This window comes from Salmo salar, chromosome 02, assembly GCF_965601325.2.
Source record: "Salmo salar chromosome 02, fSalSal1, whole genome shotgun sequence".
In the NCBI taxonomy this organism is placed as follows: Eukaryota; Metazoa; Chordata; class Actinopteri; order Salmoniformes; family Salmonidae; genus Salmo; species Salmo salar.
Genome location: NC_138292.1, coordinates 73,701,616 through 73,716,934, shown reverse-complemented (window position 1 = coordinate 73,716,934; position 15,319 = coordinate 73,701,616). Strand labels below are relative to the sequence as shown.

Here is a 15,319-nt window from a genome sequence, read left to right as displayed (position 1 = left end):
TTCAGAATAGACCATCATCACTGTCATGTGATAATTCACCCAGGAAACTACGCCTGATATCATATAAGAACGGCTAATAGTTAGTTAAAACCATCTGCTTTGAATCACTCAGGAAACAGCTTTGAATCACTCAGGAAACAGCGCCTGAAATCATATAAGAACGGCTAAAAGTAGGTTTACGCCGTCGGGAGCACCGGGAAATTTCCCGGTGGCCTGAGGGTCGTTTTGGCCTGCCGTGAATAGTCAACTTGACCAGCCATAATACAGCAAGCAGGAATGAGTTGACAGAGAATCCACTCATCGAGACTCTCTCTCTGCAGTGTCCCCGCGCGAGGATGCGCGCGCCAAAAATGACATCAGGTCTCTCCGCGACGCACATAGCAACGGTCTACCTGCTTCTCTACCAAAAACATTTTAGACAAGTCGCACGGCGAAATGGACGGTCAGAAAAGGAAAGGTGGAGCAGAGAGGGAGAGAATAAAAAAGAGAAAGGCCCATGCCACAGACGCTGCAAAATAAGCAACATGTTCGCCAGTAAGGGACCAGGTCAGTCAAAAACACTAGCTAAAACACACACACACACCCAGCATAGTTAGCTAAGTAGCCTAGCTAATAATAGTGACACAACGGCCGGTAGGCTAAACAGTTTGCACGTCTTCGTGGAGGAGTTATATCATAGCAATGAGTGCAACATAGCGATCATAATATGACATTGAAGGCAATATGTTTCAACTAGTAAAAAATGTTAAACCCGGACTATGGACTTGCCAGCATTGGATCATGACTCATGCCACAAAAGCTAGGGAAAGTGCACATACACTGTACAGCGAAACAAGCTACAGTAACGTAACCATGAACGTAACACAGTAGCCTGTGTGACACAGCACAGGCAATGACAAAGATCATTAGCGCCATTAGTACCATCATTACAAGTTACTACAATAATATACAGCTCTGTGAAAAATTAAGAGACCACTCTTAATTATTTCCAGAGCTGTATTAATGTAGCCTACTGATACACTAATGATAGTATGATAATAGAGTATTTTCTTTGTAAAGGTGGAGAAGAAAGCAGCAGCAGCACTAGAGCTTCAGGTGCTCCTGCAGAACTGGAGATGGTGGTCAGTACAGAGTCAGACTAAGAGCAGGGTCCTTCAGGTACAACTTAAGAGCACAAACCTAAACATGTATGCTATGATATGATATTTGTGTCATTTTGAGAATGACACAAATATAAATTTTTACAAAGTCTGCTGCCTCAGTTTGTATGATGGCAATTTGCATATACTCCAGAATGTTATGAAGAGTGTGATCAGATGAATTGCAATTAATTGCAAAGTCCCTCTTTGCCATGCAAATGAACTGAATCCCCAAAAAAACATTTCCACTGCATTTCAGCCCTGCCACAAAAGGACCAGCTGACATCATGTCAGTGATTCTATCGTTAACACAGGTGTGAGTGTTGATGAGGACAAGGCTGGAGACCACTCTGTCATGCTGATTGAGTTTGAATAACAGACTGGAAGCTTCAAAAGGAGGGTGGTGCTTGGAATCATTGTTCTTCTTTTATCAATCATGATTAACTGCAAGGAAACAAGTGCCGTCATCATTGCTTTGCACAAAAAGGGCTTCACAGGCAAGGATATTGCTGCCAGTAAGATTGCACCTAAATCAACCATTTATTGGATCATCAAGAACTTCAAGGAGAGCGGTTCAATTGTTGTGAAGAAGGCTTCAGGGCGCCCAAGAAAGTCCAGCAAGCGCCAGGACCGTCTCCTAAAGTTGATTCAGCTGCGGGATCGGGGCACCACCAGTACAGAGCTTGCTCAGGAAGGGCATTAGGCAGGTGTGAGTGCATCTACACGCACAGTGAGGCGAAGACTTTTGGAGGATGGCCTGGTGTCAAGAAGGGCAGCAAAGAAGCCACTTCTCTTCAGGAAAAACATCAGGGACAGACTGATATTCTGCAAAAGGTGCAGGGATTGAACTGCTGAGGACTGGAGTAAAGTCATTTTTTCAGATGAATCCCCTTTCCGATTGTTTGGGGCATCCGGAAAAAATCTTGTCCGGACAAGACAAGGTGAGCGCTACCATCAGTCCTGTGTCATGCCAACAGTAAAGCATCCTGAGACCATTCATGTGTGGGGTTGATTCTCAGCCAAGGGAGTGGGTTCACTCACAATTTTGCCTAAGAACACAGCCATGAATAAAGAATGGTACCAACACATCCTCTGAGAGCAACTTCTCCCAACCATCCAGGAACAGTTTGGTGACGAACAATGCCTTTTCCAACATGATGGAGCACCTTGCCATAAGGCAAAAGTGATAACTAAGTGGCTCGGGGGAACAAAACATTGATATTTTGGGTCCATGGCCAGGAAACTCCTCAGACCTTAATTCCATTGAGAACTTGTGGTCAATCCTCAAGAGGCGGGTGGACAAACAAAAACCCACAATTTTTTTTTGATTATCCAAGAATGGGCTGCCATAAGTCAGGATGTGGTAGGGTGGGTAGGCCACGCCCCTTAAACACACTCCTATATTGGACTCCCAATTAAAGGCAACTCAACACACCTGCCTTCAATTGGGAGTCCTAATCACCAACACAACCATTCACACACACAAAAACCCTGCCACATCCTGACCAAAACTAATCCAATTGCTCCCTCTGCTGGTCAGGATGTGACAAAATGCTTGTAATTATACTTCAGTATTCCATAGTAACATCTGACAAAAATATCTAAAGACACTGAAGCAGCAAACTTTGAAAATTAATATTTGTGTCATTCTTAAAACTTTTGTCCACGACTGTACAATCGATGACTGTACAAGTAATACAAGTTAAAGTTGAGGTTATTTACAATGTTAATCTCATTCTGCAGAGCAACCAGATGTGCAGAGAGAGAGAGAGAGGTTCAGAGCCCAGTACAGGGAAAATAGAAAGGGACAGCGAAAGCACTGAAAATCCATTTGATTATTTTGCCCGTCCTCAGTCCAAGGATTTTGACTTATTTTTTCAGTACCACCCAAAACAAACCCCTCAAAGAGTCATTCCCAATATATTCCACTATAAAGATGTCACAAACAGAAAATGTCTGACATACTATGAAGTAACTCACTCCTTGTTCTGCTCAGTTTGTCTTGCATTCGCAAAACCTTCAGCCAGTGATAGTGGATTTGTCAAAGGAGGCATGCAGGCTTGGAAACATGCCCATCAGAGAGTACAGGAACATGAGAGAAGCAAGACGCATAGAGAAAGTGCAGAAGCTTTTTTCCTCAGAACCAGCAAAGCAGACATCCGTACCCTTCTGAGTGATAATGTCAGTTCAACGAGACCAGGTCAGAAAGAGGAGGCAGGTCATGGAAGGTGTGATTGATGTAGTTAAAGTTATTGGTAAATGTGGGCTTAGCTACAGAGGACACAGACACGAAGCTGCATATAACTTGGAAAACATGGCCCTCAATCATGGCAAGTTTCTTGAGCTTATATTGTTGCTAAGCAAATAAGATGTCAACTCAGTGTTCAGATAGGCTACTTGTTGATCAGTCACCATCTGCTTTAATTCACTCAGGAAACAGCTTAATATCATATAAGAATGGCTAATAGTTAGTTAACACCATCTGCTTTAATTCACTCAGGAAACAGTTTAATATCATATAAGAACGGCTAATAGTTAGTTAACACCATCTGCTTTAATGATAATTCTTCACGTTTTACAGGTGAAATGTCCAAACTGCACGTCAATCATTTGATGTCAATCAGTTTCATGGGAATATGCGTTTATATCTTCTTGAATGACTGTTTCCTGAGTGAATTAAAGCCGATGGTGTTAACCTACTATTAGCCGTTCTTATATAATATCAGTCGCTGTTTCGCTCCGATGCTTTATCTGAGATTTATTTGTCTCTGTCGGCGTGCATCTAGGTCACATAAATCATCTATATTTAAATATTTTATTTGGACGGTCAAGGAGGTACGGCAGGGTATGGTAGGGTGGGCCACGACCCCTAAAGCCACCATAACACCGGTCCTGTAATCTTACTTTATATAATCTTAGACCCTGAGCCTAGCTACAGTTGCCATAACCTTTGACCCTAGTTTGACCTCTAATCTCCCAAACCTCTGACCCCTAACAGCTGACCTCTAACATGTGTTCTGCTTCATATCCAAATGATCAGTCAGTTGTTGCAGAAGTCGTGCCCTGGCTTCCCTGGCTCTAATCCTTGACCTCTAACCCCTGACCTCTAACCTGTGTTCTGGTTGCTGTCCAGGTTATCAGCTAGTTGTTCCAGTAGTTGTCTCCTGGCTCCGTTCCGGCGGTGCTTCTTCCCCTCGTAGTGCTGTTGGGCCATCGCTGGGTTGTTGAACCATACCCCACACAGGAAGCACGACCTACATGCTGTGTTGCCATGGTCACTAGCCAGGTAATGGGAGGGGCTGGGGGAGGCGGCATTGGCAGAGGAGGCGTGTCTGATGGACAGGGGGAGGAGTCTGACACAGGAAACAGGAAATAAGGAGTGCGTATTCATGAAACGTGTTTATTAAGGGAAGTGTGTGTGTGTGTATTGGAAAACGTGTGTGTGTGTGTGTATTGGAAAACGTGTGTGTGTGTGTGTGTGTGTGTGTGTGTGTGTGTGTGTGTGTGTGTGTGTGTGTTACCTGTGGTAGGGGTAGTAGAAATAGTAGGTGAGGAGCCCAACACTAGTTTGACGCTCTTAGCATGGGTCTTTCCCTGGTAGTGGGACTGGGCCACTATGGCTGAGGTAAAGAACATGTTACACAGACTACAACACTTGTTACCATCCACAGCTCTCTCCTCACTATCCTGGAGGAGAAAGAGAGATAGGAGAGAAAGAGAAATAGGAGAGAGAGGAGAGAGAGAGGAGCGAGAGAGGAGAGAGAGAATGAGAGAGAGATGTGTGTGTGAGAGAGAGATTCAACCTCCCCAATTCATTGCAGAGATCAAAGGAAGCTGAGTTTTATCTGCAGACCCACAGGACTGCTGGACCAGTGCCCCCCATGGGGACAGAGCGCTTTGAATGTACACACACACACACACATACACACGTACACACACATGTACACAGACACACACACACACACACACACTGCACGTACACGTATACGTACAAACAGTTGGCCTAGCAGAGGAAGAGGTAACATTCTGTCTGACTGACTGTTAGTTGGCCTAGCAGAGGAAGAGGTAACATTCTGTCTGACTGACTGTTAGTTGGCCTAGCAGAGGAAGAGGTAACATTCTGTCTGACTGACTGTTAGTTGGCCTAGCAGAGGAAGAGGTAACATTCTGTCTGACTGACTGTTAGTTGGCCTAGCAGAGGAAGAGGTAACATTCTGTCTGACTGACTGTTAGTTGGCCTAGCAGAGGAAGAGGTAACATTCTGTCTGACTGACTGTTAGTTGGCCTAGCAGAGGAAGAGGTAACATTCTGTCTGACTGAATGTTAGTTGGCCTAGCAGAGGAAGAGGTAACATTCTGTCTGACTGACTGTTAGTTGGCCTAGCAGAGGAAGAGGTAACATTCTGTCTGACTGACTGTTAGTTGGCCTAGCAGAGGAAGAGGTAACATTCTGTCTGACTGACTGTTAGTTGGCCTAGCAGAGGAAGAGGTAACATTCTGTCTGACTGACTGTTAGTTGGCCTAGCAGAGGAAGAGGTAACATTCTGTCTGACTGACTGTTAGTTGGCCTAGCAGAGGAAGAGGTAACATTCTGTCTGACTGACTGTTGGCCTAGCAGAGGAAGAGGTAACATTCTGTCTGACTGACTGTTAGTTGGCCTAGCAGAGGAAGAGGTAACATTCTGTCTGACTGACTGTTAGTTGGCCTAGTAGAGGAAGAGGTAACATTCTGTCTGACTGACTGTTGGCCTAGCAGAGGAAGAGGTAACATTCTGTCTGACTGACTGTTAGTTGGCCTAGCAGAGGAAGAGGTAACATTCTGTCTGACTGACTGTTAGTTGGCCTAGCAGAGGAAGATGTAACATTCTGTCTGACTGACTGTTAGTTGGCCTAGTAGAGGAAGAGGTAACATTCTGTCTGACTGACTGTTGGCCTAGCAGAGGAAGAGGTAACATTCTGTCTGACTGACTGTTGGCCTAGCAGAGGAAGAGGTAACATTCTGTCTGACTGACTGTTAGTTGGCCTAGTAGAGGAAGAGGTAACATTCTGTCTGACTGACTGTTGGCCTAGCAGAGGAAGAGGTAACATTCTGTCTGACTGACTGTTGGCCTAGCAGAGGAAGAGGTAGAGAGAGAAGGGATGCGAGAAAGACACAAACACTGACACACAGACAGACGTACAGCGTTGTCAGGTCTCAGTCTCTTGGAGGGAGGTCCTCTATCCTCAGGGTGAAGCATGTAGAAGAGATGGACCTTGTTGGCATGTTTCTTACTCTGAAGGACAAGAGACAAGACAAAGGAAACTGTTACAGGGTATTTACAGGTGTGTGTGTGTGTGTGTGTGTGTGTGTGTGTGTGTGTGTGTGTGTGTGTGTGTGTGTGTGTGTGTGTGTGTGTGTGTGTGTGTGTGTGTGTGTGTGTGTGTGTGTGTGTGTGTGTGTGTGTGTGTGTGAGTGACTAACCTCGTAGTGTGCCACGCATTGAGACTCTGAGATGAGTTGAGCGTTGCAGATGTTACAGTAGCTCTCTGTGAAGAGACCACCATCACACACCTGTTACCCACTTCATCTGTACACACACGCACCGAGAGAGAGCGAGAGAGAGAGAGAGAGAGGGACGGACGGACGAGAATTAGAGGATAGATAACAACTTTTTTATTCCCTTCAACCTGTCTCCTCTACTCCTTCCCTCTAGTCTGAGTTGTATCCCCTCTTCCTTCTAGTCTGAGTTGTATCCCCTCTTCCCTCTAGTCTGAGTTGTATCCCCTCTTACTTCTAGTCTGAGTTGTATCCCCTCTTCCCTCTAGTCTGAGTTGTATCCCCTCTTCCCTCTAGTCTGAGTTGTATCCCCTCTTCCCTCTAGTCTGAGTTGTATCCCCTCTTCCCTCTAGTCTGAGTTGTATCCCCTCTTCCCTCTAGTCTGAGTTGTATCCCCTCTTCTCTCTAGTCTGAGTTGTATCCCCTCTTCCCTCTAGTCTGAGTTGTATCCCCTCTTCCCTCTAGTCTGAGTTGTATCCCCTCTTCCCTCTAGTCTGAGTTTTATCCCCTCTTCCCTCTAGTCTGAGTTGTATCCCCTCTTCCCTCTAGTCTGAGTTGTATCCCCTCTTCCCTCTAGTCTGAGTTTTATCCCCTCTTCCCTCTAGTCTGAGATGTATCCCCTCTTCCCTCTAGTCTGAGTTGTATCCCCTCTTCCCTCTAGTCTGAGTTGTATCCCCTCTTCCCTCTAGTCTGAGTTGTATCCCCTCTTCCCTCTAGTCTGAGTTGTATCCCCTCTTCCCTCTAGTCTGAGTTGTATCCCCTCTTCCCTCTAGTCTGAGTTGTATCCCCTCTTCCCTCTAGTCTGAGTTGTATCCCCTCTTCCCTCTAGTCTGAGTTGTATCCCCTCTTCCCTCTAGTCTGAGTTGTATCCCCTCTTCCCTCTAGACTGAGTTGTATCCCCTCTTCCCTCTAGTCTGAGATGTATCCCGTCTTCCCTCTAGTCTGAGTTGTATCCCCTCTTCCCTCTAGTCTGAGATGTATCCCCTCTTCCCTCTAGTCTGAGTTGTATCCCCTCTTCCCTCTAGTCTGAGTTGTATCCCCTCTTCACTCTAGTCTGAGTTGTATCCCCTCTTCACTCTAGTCTGAGATGTATCCCCTCTTCTCTCTAGTCTGAGATGTATCCCCTCTTCCCTCTAGTCTGAGATGTATCCCCTCTTCCCTCTAGTCTGAGTTGTATCCCCTCTTCCCTCTAGTCTGAGTTGTATCCCCTCTTCCCTCTAGTCTGAGATGTATCCCCTCTTCCCTCTAGTCTGAGATGTATCCCCTCTTCCCTCTAGTCTGAGTTGTATCCCCTCTTCCCTCTAGTCTGAGTTGTATCCCCTCTTCACTCTAGTCTGAGATGTATCCCCTCTTCTCTCTAGTCTGAGATGTATCCCCTCTTCCCTCTAGTCTGAGTTTTATCCCCTCTTCCCTCTAGTCTGAGTTGTATCCCCTCTTCCCTCTAGTCTGAGTTGTATCCCCTCTTCCCTCTAGTCTGAGTTGTATCCCCTCTTCCCTTTAGTCTGAGATGTATCCCCTCTTCCCTCTAGTCTGAGATGTATCCCCTCTTCCCTCTAGTCTGAGTTGTATCCCCTCTTCCCTCTAGTCTGAGTTGTATCCCCTCTTCCCTCTAGTCTGACGGTAAATTGAGCCTTTACCACCCCAGTGATACCATAGTAACGGTCAACCAACTGTTTCTAGGATATTGATTTAAAGATATCTCCCTCCTCCGTCCCTCTTCATCTCCATCTACTCCACTCTTGATGGCAGAGGAGAGAGAGAGAGACCTAGAGAGAGAGACCTAGAGAGAGAGAGACCTAGAGAGAGAGAGACCTAGAGAGAGAGACCTAGAGAGAGAAGAGACCTAGAGAGAGAAGAGACCTAGAGAGAGAAGAGACCTAGAGAGAGAGAGACCTAGAGAGAGAGAGACCTAGAGAGAGAGACCTAGAGAGAGAAGAGACCTAGAGAGAGAAGAGACCTAGAGAGAGAAGAGACCTAGAGAGAGAAGAGACCTAGAGAGAAGAGACCTAGAGAGAGAAGAGACCTAGAGAGAGAGAGACCTAGAGAGAGAGACCTAGAGAGAGAAGAGACCTAGAGAGAGAAGAGACCTAGAGAGAGAAGAGACCTAGAGAGAAGAGACCTAGAGAGAGAGACCTAGAGAGAGAGACCTAGAGAGAGAGAGACCTAGAGAGAGAGACCTAGAGAGAGAGACCTAGAGAGAGAGACCTAGAGAGAGAAGAGACCTAGAGAGAGAGAGACCTAGAGAGAGAGACCTAGAGAGAGAAGAGACCTAGAGAGAGAAGAGACCTAGAGAGAAGAGACCTAGAGAGAGAGACCTAGAGAGAGAGACCTAGAGAGAGAGACCTAGAGAGAGAGAGACCTAGAGAGAGAGAGACCTAGAGAGAGAGAGACCTAGAGAGAGAGAGACCTGGAGAGAGGGAGACATGGAGAGAGGGAGACCTAGAGAGAAAGAGATCTAGAGAGAGAGACCTAGAGAAAGAGACCTAGAGAAAGAGACCTAGAGAGAGAGACCTAGAGAAAGAGACCTAGAGAGAGAGACCTAGAGAGAGAGATCTAGAGAGAGAGACCTAGAGAGAGAGACCTAGAGAAAGAGACCTAGAGAAAGAGACCTAGAGAGAGAGAGACCTAGAGAGAGAGAGACCTAGAGAGAGAGAGACCTAGAGAGAGAGAGACCTAGAGAGAGACCTAGAGAGAGAGAGACCTAGAGAGAGAGAGACCTAGAGAGAGGGAGACCTAGAGAGAGGGAGACCTAGAGAGAGAGAGACCTAGAGAGAGGGAGACCTAGAGAGAAAGAGATCTAGAGAGAGATCTAGAGAGAGAGAGATCTAGAGAGAGAGACCGAGAGACCTAGAGAGAGACAGACCTAGAGAGAGACAGACCTAGAGAGAGACAGACCTAGAGAGAGACAGACCTAGAGAGAGAGAGAAAAATATAGGAAGAGAAAAAGAGAGACCATGCAGAGAAAAGGAATTGCAGAAGAGAGAGAGCCAGAAACACTGGTTGCATTTCTACATTTAAGTACTGCATATACCACATGATACCACATTGATACACTCAAGTTAACCTTAAATGAGTCCCCCTCTCCCTCCATCTCTTATGATGTACTCACCTTCCGTTCTCTCCAGTCCAAACACCCAATATCGGGGGAAGTTTTAGATAAGATATAACTAAGAAATATAAAAGTTTAGAGCCCAAAGCTCTGACAATAGCTTCTGGTGTTGTTGTATGTAAAATCAATTGCATTTGGTTGTTGAATTAACAGCATCTGCTCGCTCGCCTCTCGGTGTGCGGTCATTCACCCTTGAGACGGAGTGTTTTTAGCCGACCGTTTTCTCCCCATGGCAGTTAGAAATGCAACGGACCCGGACTCGTCACCCGCGAGAGACGGTCCTCCGTGTCTGCACAGTAATGCTGTCTGTTATTACTAACACTGCAGCTACCACGCACCAGCTGACGTGCTCCCGGTATCACAAAAAATGCAGATGGTGAACTGTGCGCCATAGACAGAGAGACAGAGAGAGAAATAATCGGATTATTACCGCATGGAATATCTTCTCTCCTGATAAAATCACGATTTGTGAAGACGTTTTCATTCAAAATAAATATTTAAAAAAGGACAAAGTTATTTGTGTCCTCTTCACACAACCGACCCATTCAAAGCGGCATGTGTGACCCTACTGTGCCTTTGGCCAGCCCAGCAGCGCTGCGTGATTCTCAGAGGCGTGCGTGTCCTGTTTGTTCAAAACATTATGAACGCCTGCTCTTTCCATGACATAGACTGACCAGGTGAATGTATACTCCCTTATTGATGTCACTTGTTAAATCCACTTCAGTGCAGATGAAGGGGAGGAGACAGGTTAATGAAGGATGTTTAAGCCTTGAGACAATTGAGACATGGATTGTGTATGTGTGCCATTCAGAGGGTGAATGGGCAACACAAAAGATTTAAGTGCCTTTGAACGGGGTATGGTAGTAGGTGCCAGGTGCACCGGTTTGAGTGTGTCAAGAACTGTAACGCTGCTGGATTTGTCACGCTCAACAGTTTCCCGTGTGTATCGTGTATGGCCCGACACCCAAAGGACATCCAGCCAACTTGACATAACTGTAAAGTATTGCGGCAGGCTGCATTCAGCTATCTAGGTAGTTCATTTACTTTCTCTCTTTTCCCAATCGAACATGCTGCTACATGCTGCCATATGCTCCCAGCACGCCCACAAGCGAGTCACAATGGGCGGCATAAGAGACACGCGGCAATTTACCGCTATTTAGTGTTCATGCACCGTTAGCCCGTCGGATTTTATTGCAGAAGCGATTACTTTTCTCTCGCAGCTGGCAGGCGTTATTTGCTTAAAACAAATACTTTCCCAAACATTTATACAGCACAAAACATCGTCAACTCAATAACCTTGACTTGAGAAGCGAATACAGTTGATTGACTTCATAACAAGAAGGCTGTGAAAACTGTCTAAACAGGCGTGTGTGACGCGTCTCTTCCTACATTCAGATCCTATCGTGTTGACAATCGCTAGCTACGTATTGACGATCGCTAGCTACGTTTTTTAACACTTCAAATACTTTCTATAGAACAAACTTCACGTCAGGATAGGCAACCGAAATTAATAATTAATGTATGTGTGTTATATTAAACATAGAGGAGGGAGTAAAATGTTGGCAAGCAATAAACATTTCAGAACAACTATGGCTGAATTATTATCCTTACACTTTCAAAAATACTAGTTGAATAAGACATGGGAGAGATGACGAATTTTGTCAAAGAGATTTATTTATAGACTAATACAAAAATCAGTAGTGGATTTAGGTACAGGCGACATGGGCAGCCGCCCAGGGGCATCTAGCCGGGGGCGACAAGGGGCGCTGAAGGGGGGGTTCGCCCAGGGCGCCATACAAGCTAGAACCGCCACATACATTTGAAACAAATAGTCAAACCGAAAACTGCAGACAAAAATGCTTCCTGCTACTAAGATCAGTGAAATGTACGCTAAACTGACAAAGGAGTGGAGAGCAGAAACGACAACTAGCAATCAAGTCGCAACAATGAAGAACGTGAAGGGGGAGATTTTCGGCACAACACCTGTTGCAAATGCTACGTATGTTTGACAGGTATAACATATACTTTATGTATTTCACCGAAAATCCCTCATATTTATTCAAATTAATTGTTTTAAGGTTATTTTGAGATGTGTTACACTACTTTTAAGAGTGAACTATTGTATTGTATTTATTTTCTAAATTGTGTTAATGCTGTGAGGTCATCAACGGGAGCCATGCTTTTACTCCTCGGTTTGCTCAGCGCGTGATGAGGAGAGGTATGTGTTATGTACGCTCCGGTCTTTTGAATGCACATGTTCGCAAATGTCCACAAATGTACAAAAAAAGACAATCGAAAATTATATCGTCATTGATTTAGTGTTGCACTACTGTTTTTAGGAATATTTATATTAGTGTTAATGGGGATAGTGTTTTAGTGCAACTTTGATTGCAACTTTGCAAGGCTTGCCCAGCAACCGTTACCTTTGCAGGAGAGGGTCTCAGGTGCAGACAGCGTGAGTTTTCTGACAGGAATTCTGCACTCTTTTGTCTTTTATCAGGCAAATATACTTGTGTATGGTAGTCCAGACGGCAGCATCAACCTTTGCCTTGTATTTGTGTCCATTCCATGCATGTATGTTGTGAAATGTGACGATTTGATATGTAATGTTTGTGCTAATTAGTTAGCTGTTCATTTTGTTACTTGTCTGGTCATGTCAAAAATGGCGTTGTTGCCTCATTAGTATACCTCCGGTATAATACCACAATAGTACACTAAGAAATATTTAGCATTTATTAGCAAATTATCTCTGTACAACATCTATAAAATGAAATGTGAGTCTTTTGAAATAATGAGCATGTACATTTTGTACAATGCAGTTTTTGTTGTTGACGTGAGTTGGCTCAGAGCATGATAAAGAGAGGCTAATATACGTGCTTCTACACCTGCATTGCTTGCTGTTTGGGGTTTTAGGCTGGGTTTCTGTACAGCACTTTGATATATCAGCAGATGTAAGAAGGGCTATATAAATACATTTGATTTGATATACTTGTGTGTGGGAGTCCAGACAGCAGCATCAACCTTTTGTTTTTTTATTTGTATCCATTCCATGTAGTCACTAAAAGAGAGACAACCGGCAGAATTGTGTCCAGAGACTTGTCTTCCACCTACACCTCACCAGAACACAACGCAGAAAGGTACAGTACCGGTACAGTGCCTTTAACAAGTGCATGATAGGGATGTTCTGCTTTAAAAAAGAATTAATGATCTGATTAAAGTCAGAAATTGAGAAATAAGCAGCTCGTTAACCAAGCCTTCTAATTGGATCAATAACATTTACTTATTACATTTTTCACGATTCATAAGATTAATAACAATAACAACTACAATTTGCTCTCAACTTGGTTAGCATCCCCAATGGCACCCTATTTCCTATATAGTGCACTACTTTTCTTTACATTTCTGTAATTATATTTGATTAGTGTTACTGCATGTGTTGTCATGGACTGTTGTTACCAACCAAACTCTGATGGAAAGAGAAATAGTCCCACACGCATGCACACACGCACACACACAGTTAGTTTCTAGGACTCAATTCCAATAGTGCTGTGATTATTGAGGAGAGGAGGAGGAGTAGGGGTGAAGGAGAGGAGGAGTAGGAGGGGAGAAGGAGAGGAGAGCAGAGCAGAGAGAGAAGGAGAGGAGAGTTCCATTAGCACTGTGTTTATTGAGGAGGAGAGGATGTGGAGGAAAGGAGGAGAGGAGAGGAGGAGGAGAGTTCATAAACACTGTGTGTATTGAGGAAGATTGGAGGAGGAGAGGAGGGGGAGAGTTCCATTAGCGCTTTGTGTATTGAGGAGGCAGCAGTGTTTCAAATTTCAAGTTTTATTAGTCGTATGTACAGGATGCACATGGTATACACCGTCCAACTAAATGCTTACTGGCAGGTTACTTCTGGACAATGCAACAACAAGAAGACATAATACAAGATATCAATACCAACATAAAGACGGAGGAGGAGGAGGTCGAAGAGGAGGAGATGAAGAGAGGTAAACAGAACAGTGGCCTTAATCACATAATATTTATATTAATAAAACATACAGACCCAACGCCTATAATTCATTAGGCCCTGTGTCATTACAGAGAGAGAGATTGACTGAGGAATCGGGACAAAATGCACCCTAAATGGCACACTATTCCCTATATAGTGCACTTCTTTTGACCAGGGCTTATAGGGCTTTGGTCTAATGTAGTGCACTATATAGGGAATAGGGTGCCATGCCATTTAGGGCACAATACCAGTGTGGTTACAAAGAGAAAGGAGAGAGGAATTGGCTGAGGTTGATTAGATTAGGGGGTGGGGGTTAGATGTCAGGATTACAGGTAAAGATAGAGGTATAGACCGACCAACTGACTGACAGATAGACAGACTCACTCACTTGTTTTGGTGTCTGGAGCCCTGGAGATGTGCATAGTACTGTTGTATTGAATTCAGAGTGACATCACACACACTGCAGCTATAACTGCTCCTCAAACCTGGAGGTACACAGGAACACACAATGGAACTGAATCAAATGATTGGAACTTGATCACAATGAAACTGAATCAAATGATTGGAAATGGGTCACAATGGAACTGAATCAAATGATTGGAACTTGATCACAATGGAACTGAATCAAATGATTGGAACACCTGTCTCCTATGGACACTTCCTGGACTCCTGTGATATGATCTCTGTCTAATCATACAGGGCCAGAACTAATCAGTTGGATGGGCATTTGATTTCCATTGGGGGAAACTTGGTTCCACAGGACCTCCTATATGTGAACTCTTGAGTGTAATTTAACTGTAAAAATGTATTCCCTTTTAATGTGGCACGAACACAATCTGATTGTCAAACAAATCACTTAAAAAAGTAGGTTACATTCACACGTTCAAGTGCAATATAATCCCACCATCCGAACAGTGCACTGTGCACCCGCTACCTTTCCTTCAATTACAGTGGTGTAGTGCTATGTTTTTAGGTGAGGGAGCGCAAAATATACTTTTTAAAATTACATCCTAATTTCTCAATGAAAGTTTTTACCTACAGATGGCATTGCAACGTCTGCCGATGCCCACAACATATTGTCTCAAGGACATGTGATATTTTTATGTAACCCTCAAACACCAAGTTAGGCATACTTCATTTCAGAATAGACCATCATCACTGTCATGTGATAATTCACCCAGGAAACTATGCCTGATATCATATAAGAACGGCTAATAGTTAGTTAAAACCATCTGCTTTGAATAACTCAGGAAACAGCTTTGAATCACTCAGGAAACAGCGCCTGAAATCATATAAGAACGGCTAAAAGTAGGTTTACGCCGTCGGGAGCACCGGGAAATTTCCCGGTGGCCTGAGGGTCGTTTTGGCCTGCCGTGAATAGTCAACTTGACCAGCCATAATACAGCAAGCAGGAATGAGTTGACAGAGAATCCACTCATCGAGACTCTCTCTCTGCAGTGTCCCCGCGCGAGGATGCGCGCGCCAAAAATGACATCAGGTCTCTCCGCGACGCACATAGCAACGGTCTACCTGCTTCTCTACCAAA

The 15,319-nt window shown here is 44.5% G+C and overlaps 1 long non-coding RNA gene across 1 annotated transcript; it reads left to right on the top strand.

Annotated features, from left to right (window-relative positions):
- The first annotated feature begins 450 nt into the window (after positions 1-450).
- LOC106591747 (uncharacterized) lies at positions 451-13,763 on the top strand. The gene is made up of 5 exons (XR_014381975.1): positions 451-546; positions 1,060-1,158; positions 2,883-4,425; positions 12,838-12,919; positions 13,670-13,763. It is a non-coding gene; the product is annotated as an uncharacterized LOC106591747 (long non-coding RNA).
- The last annotated feature ends 1,556 nt before the right edge of the window (positions 13,764-15,319 follow it).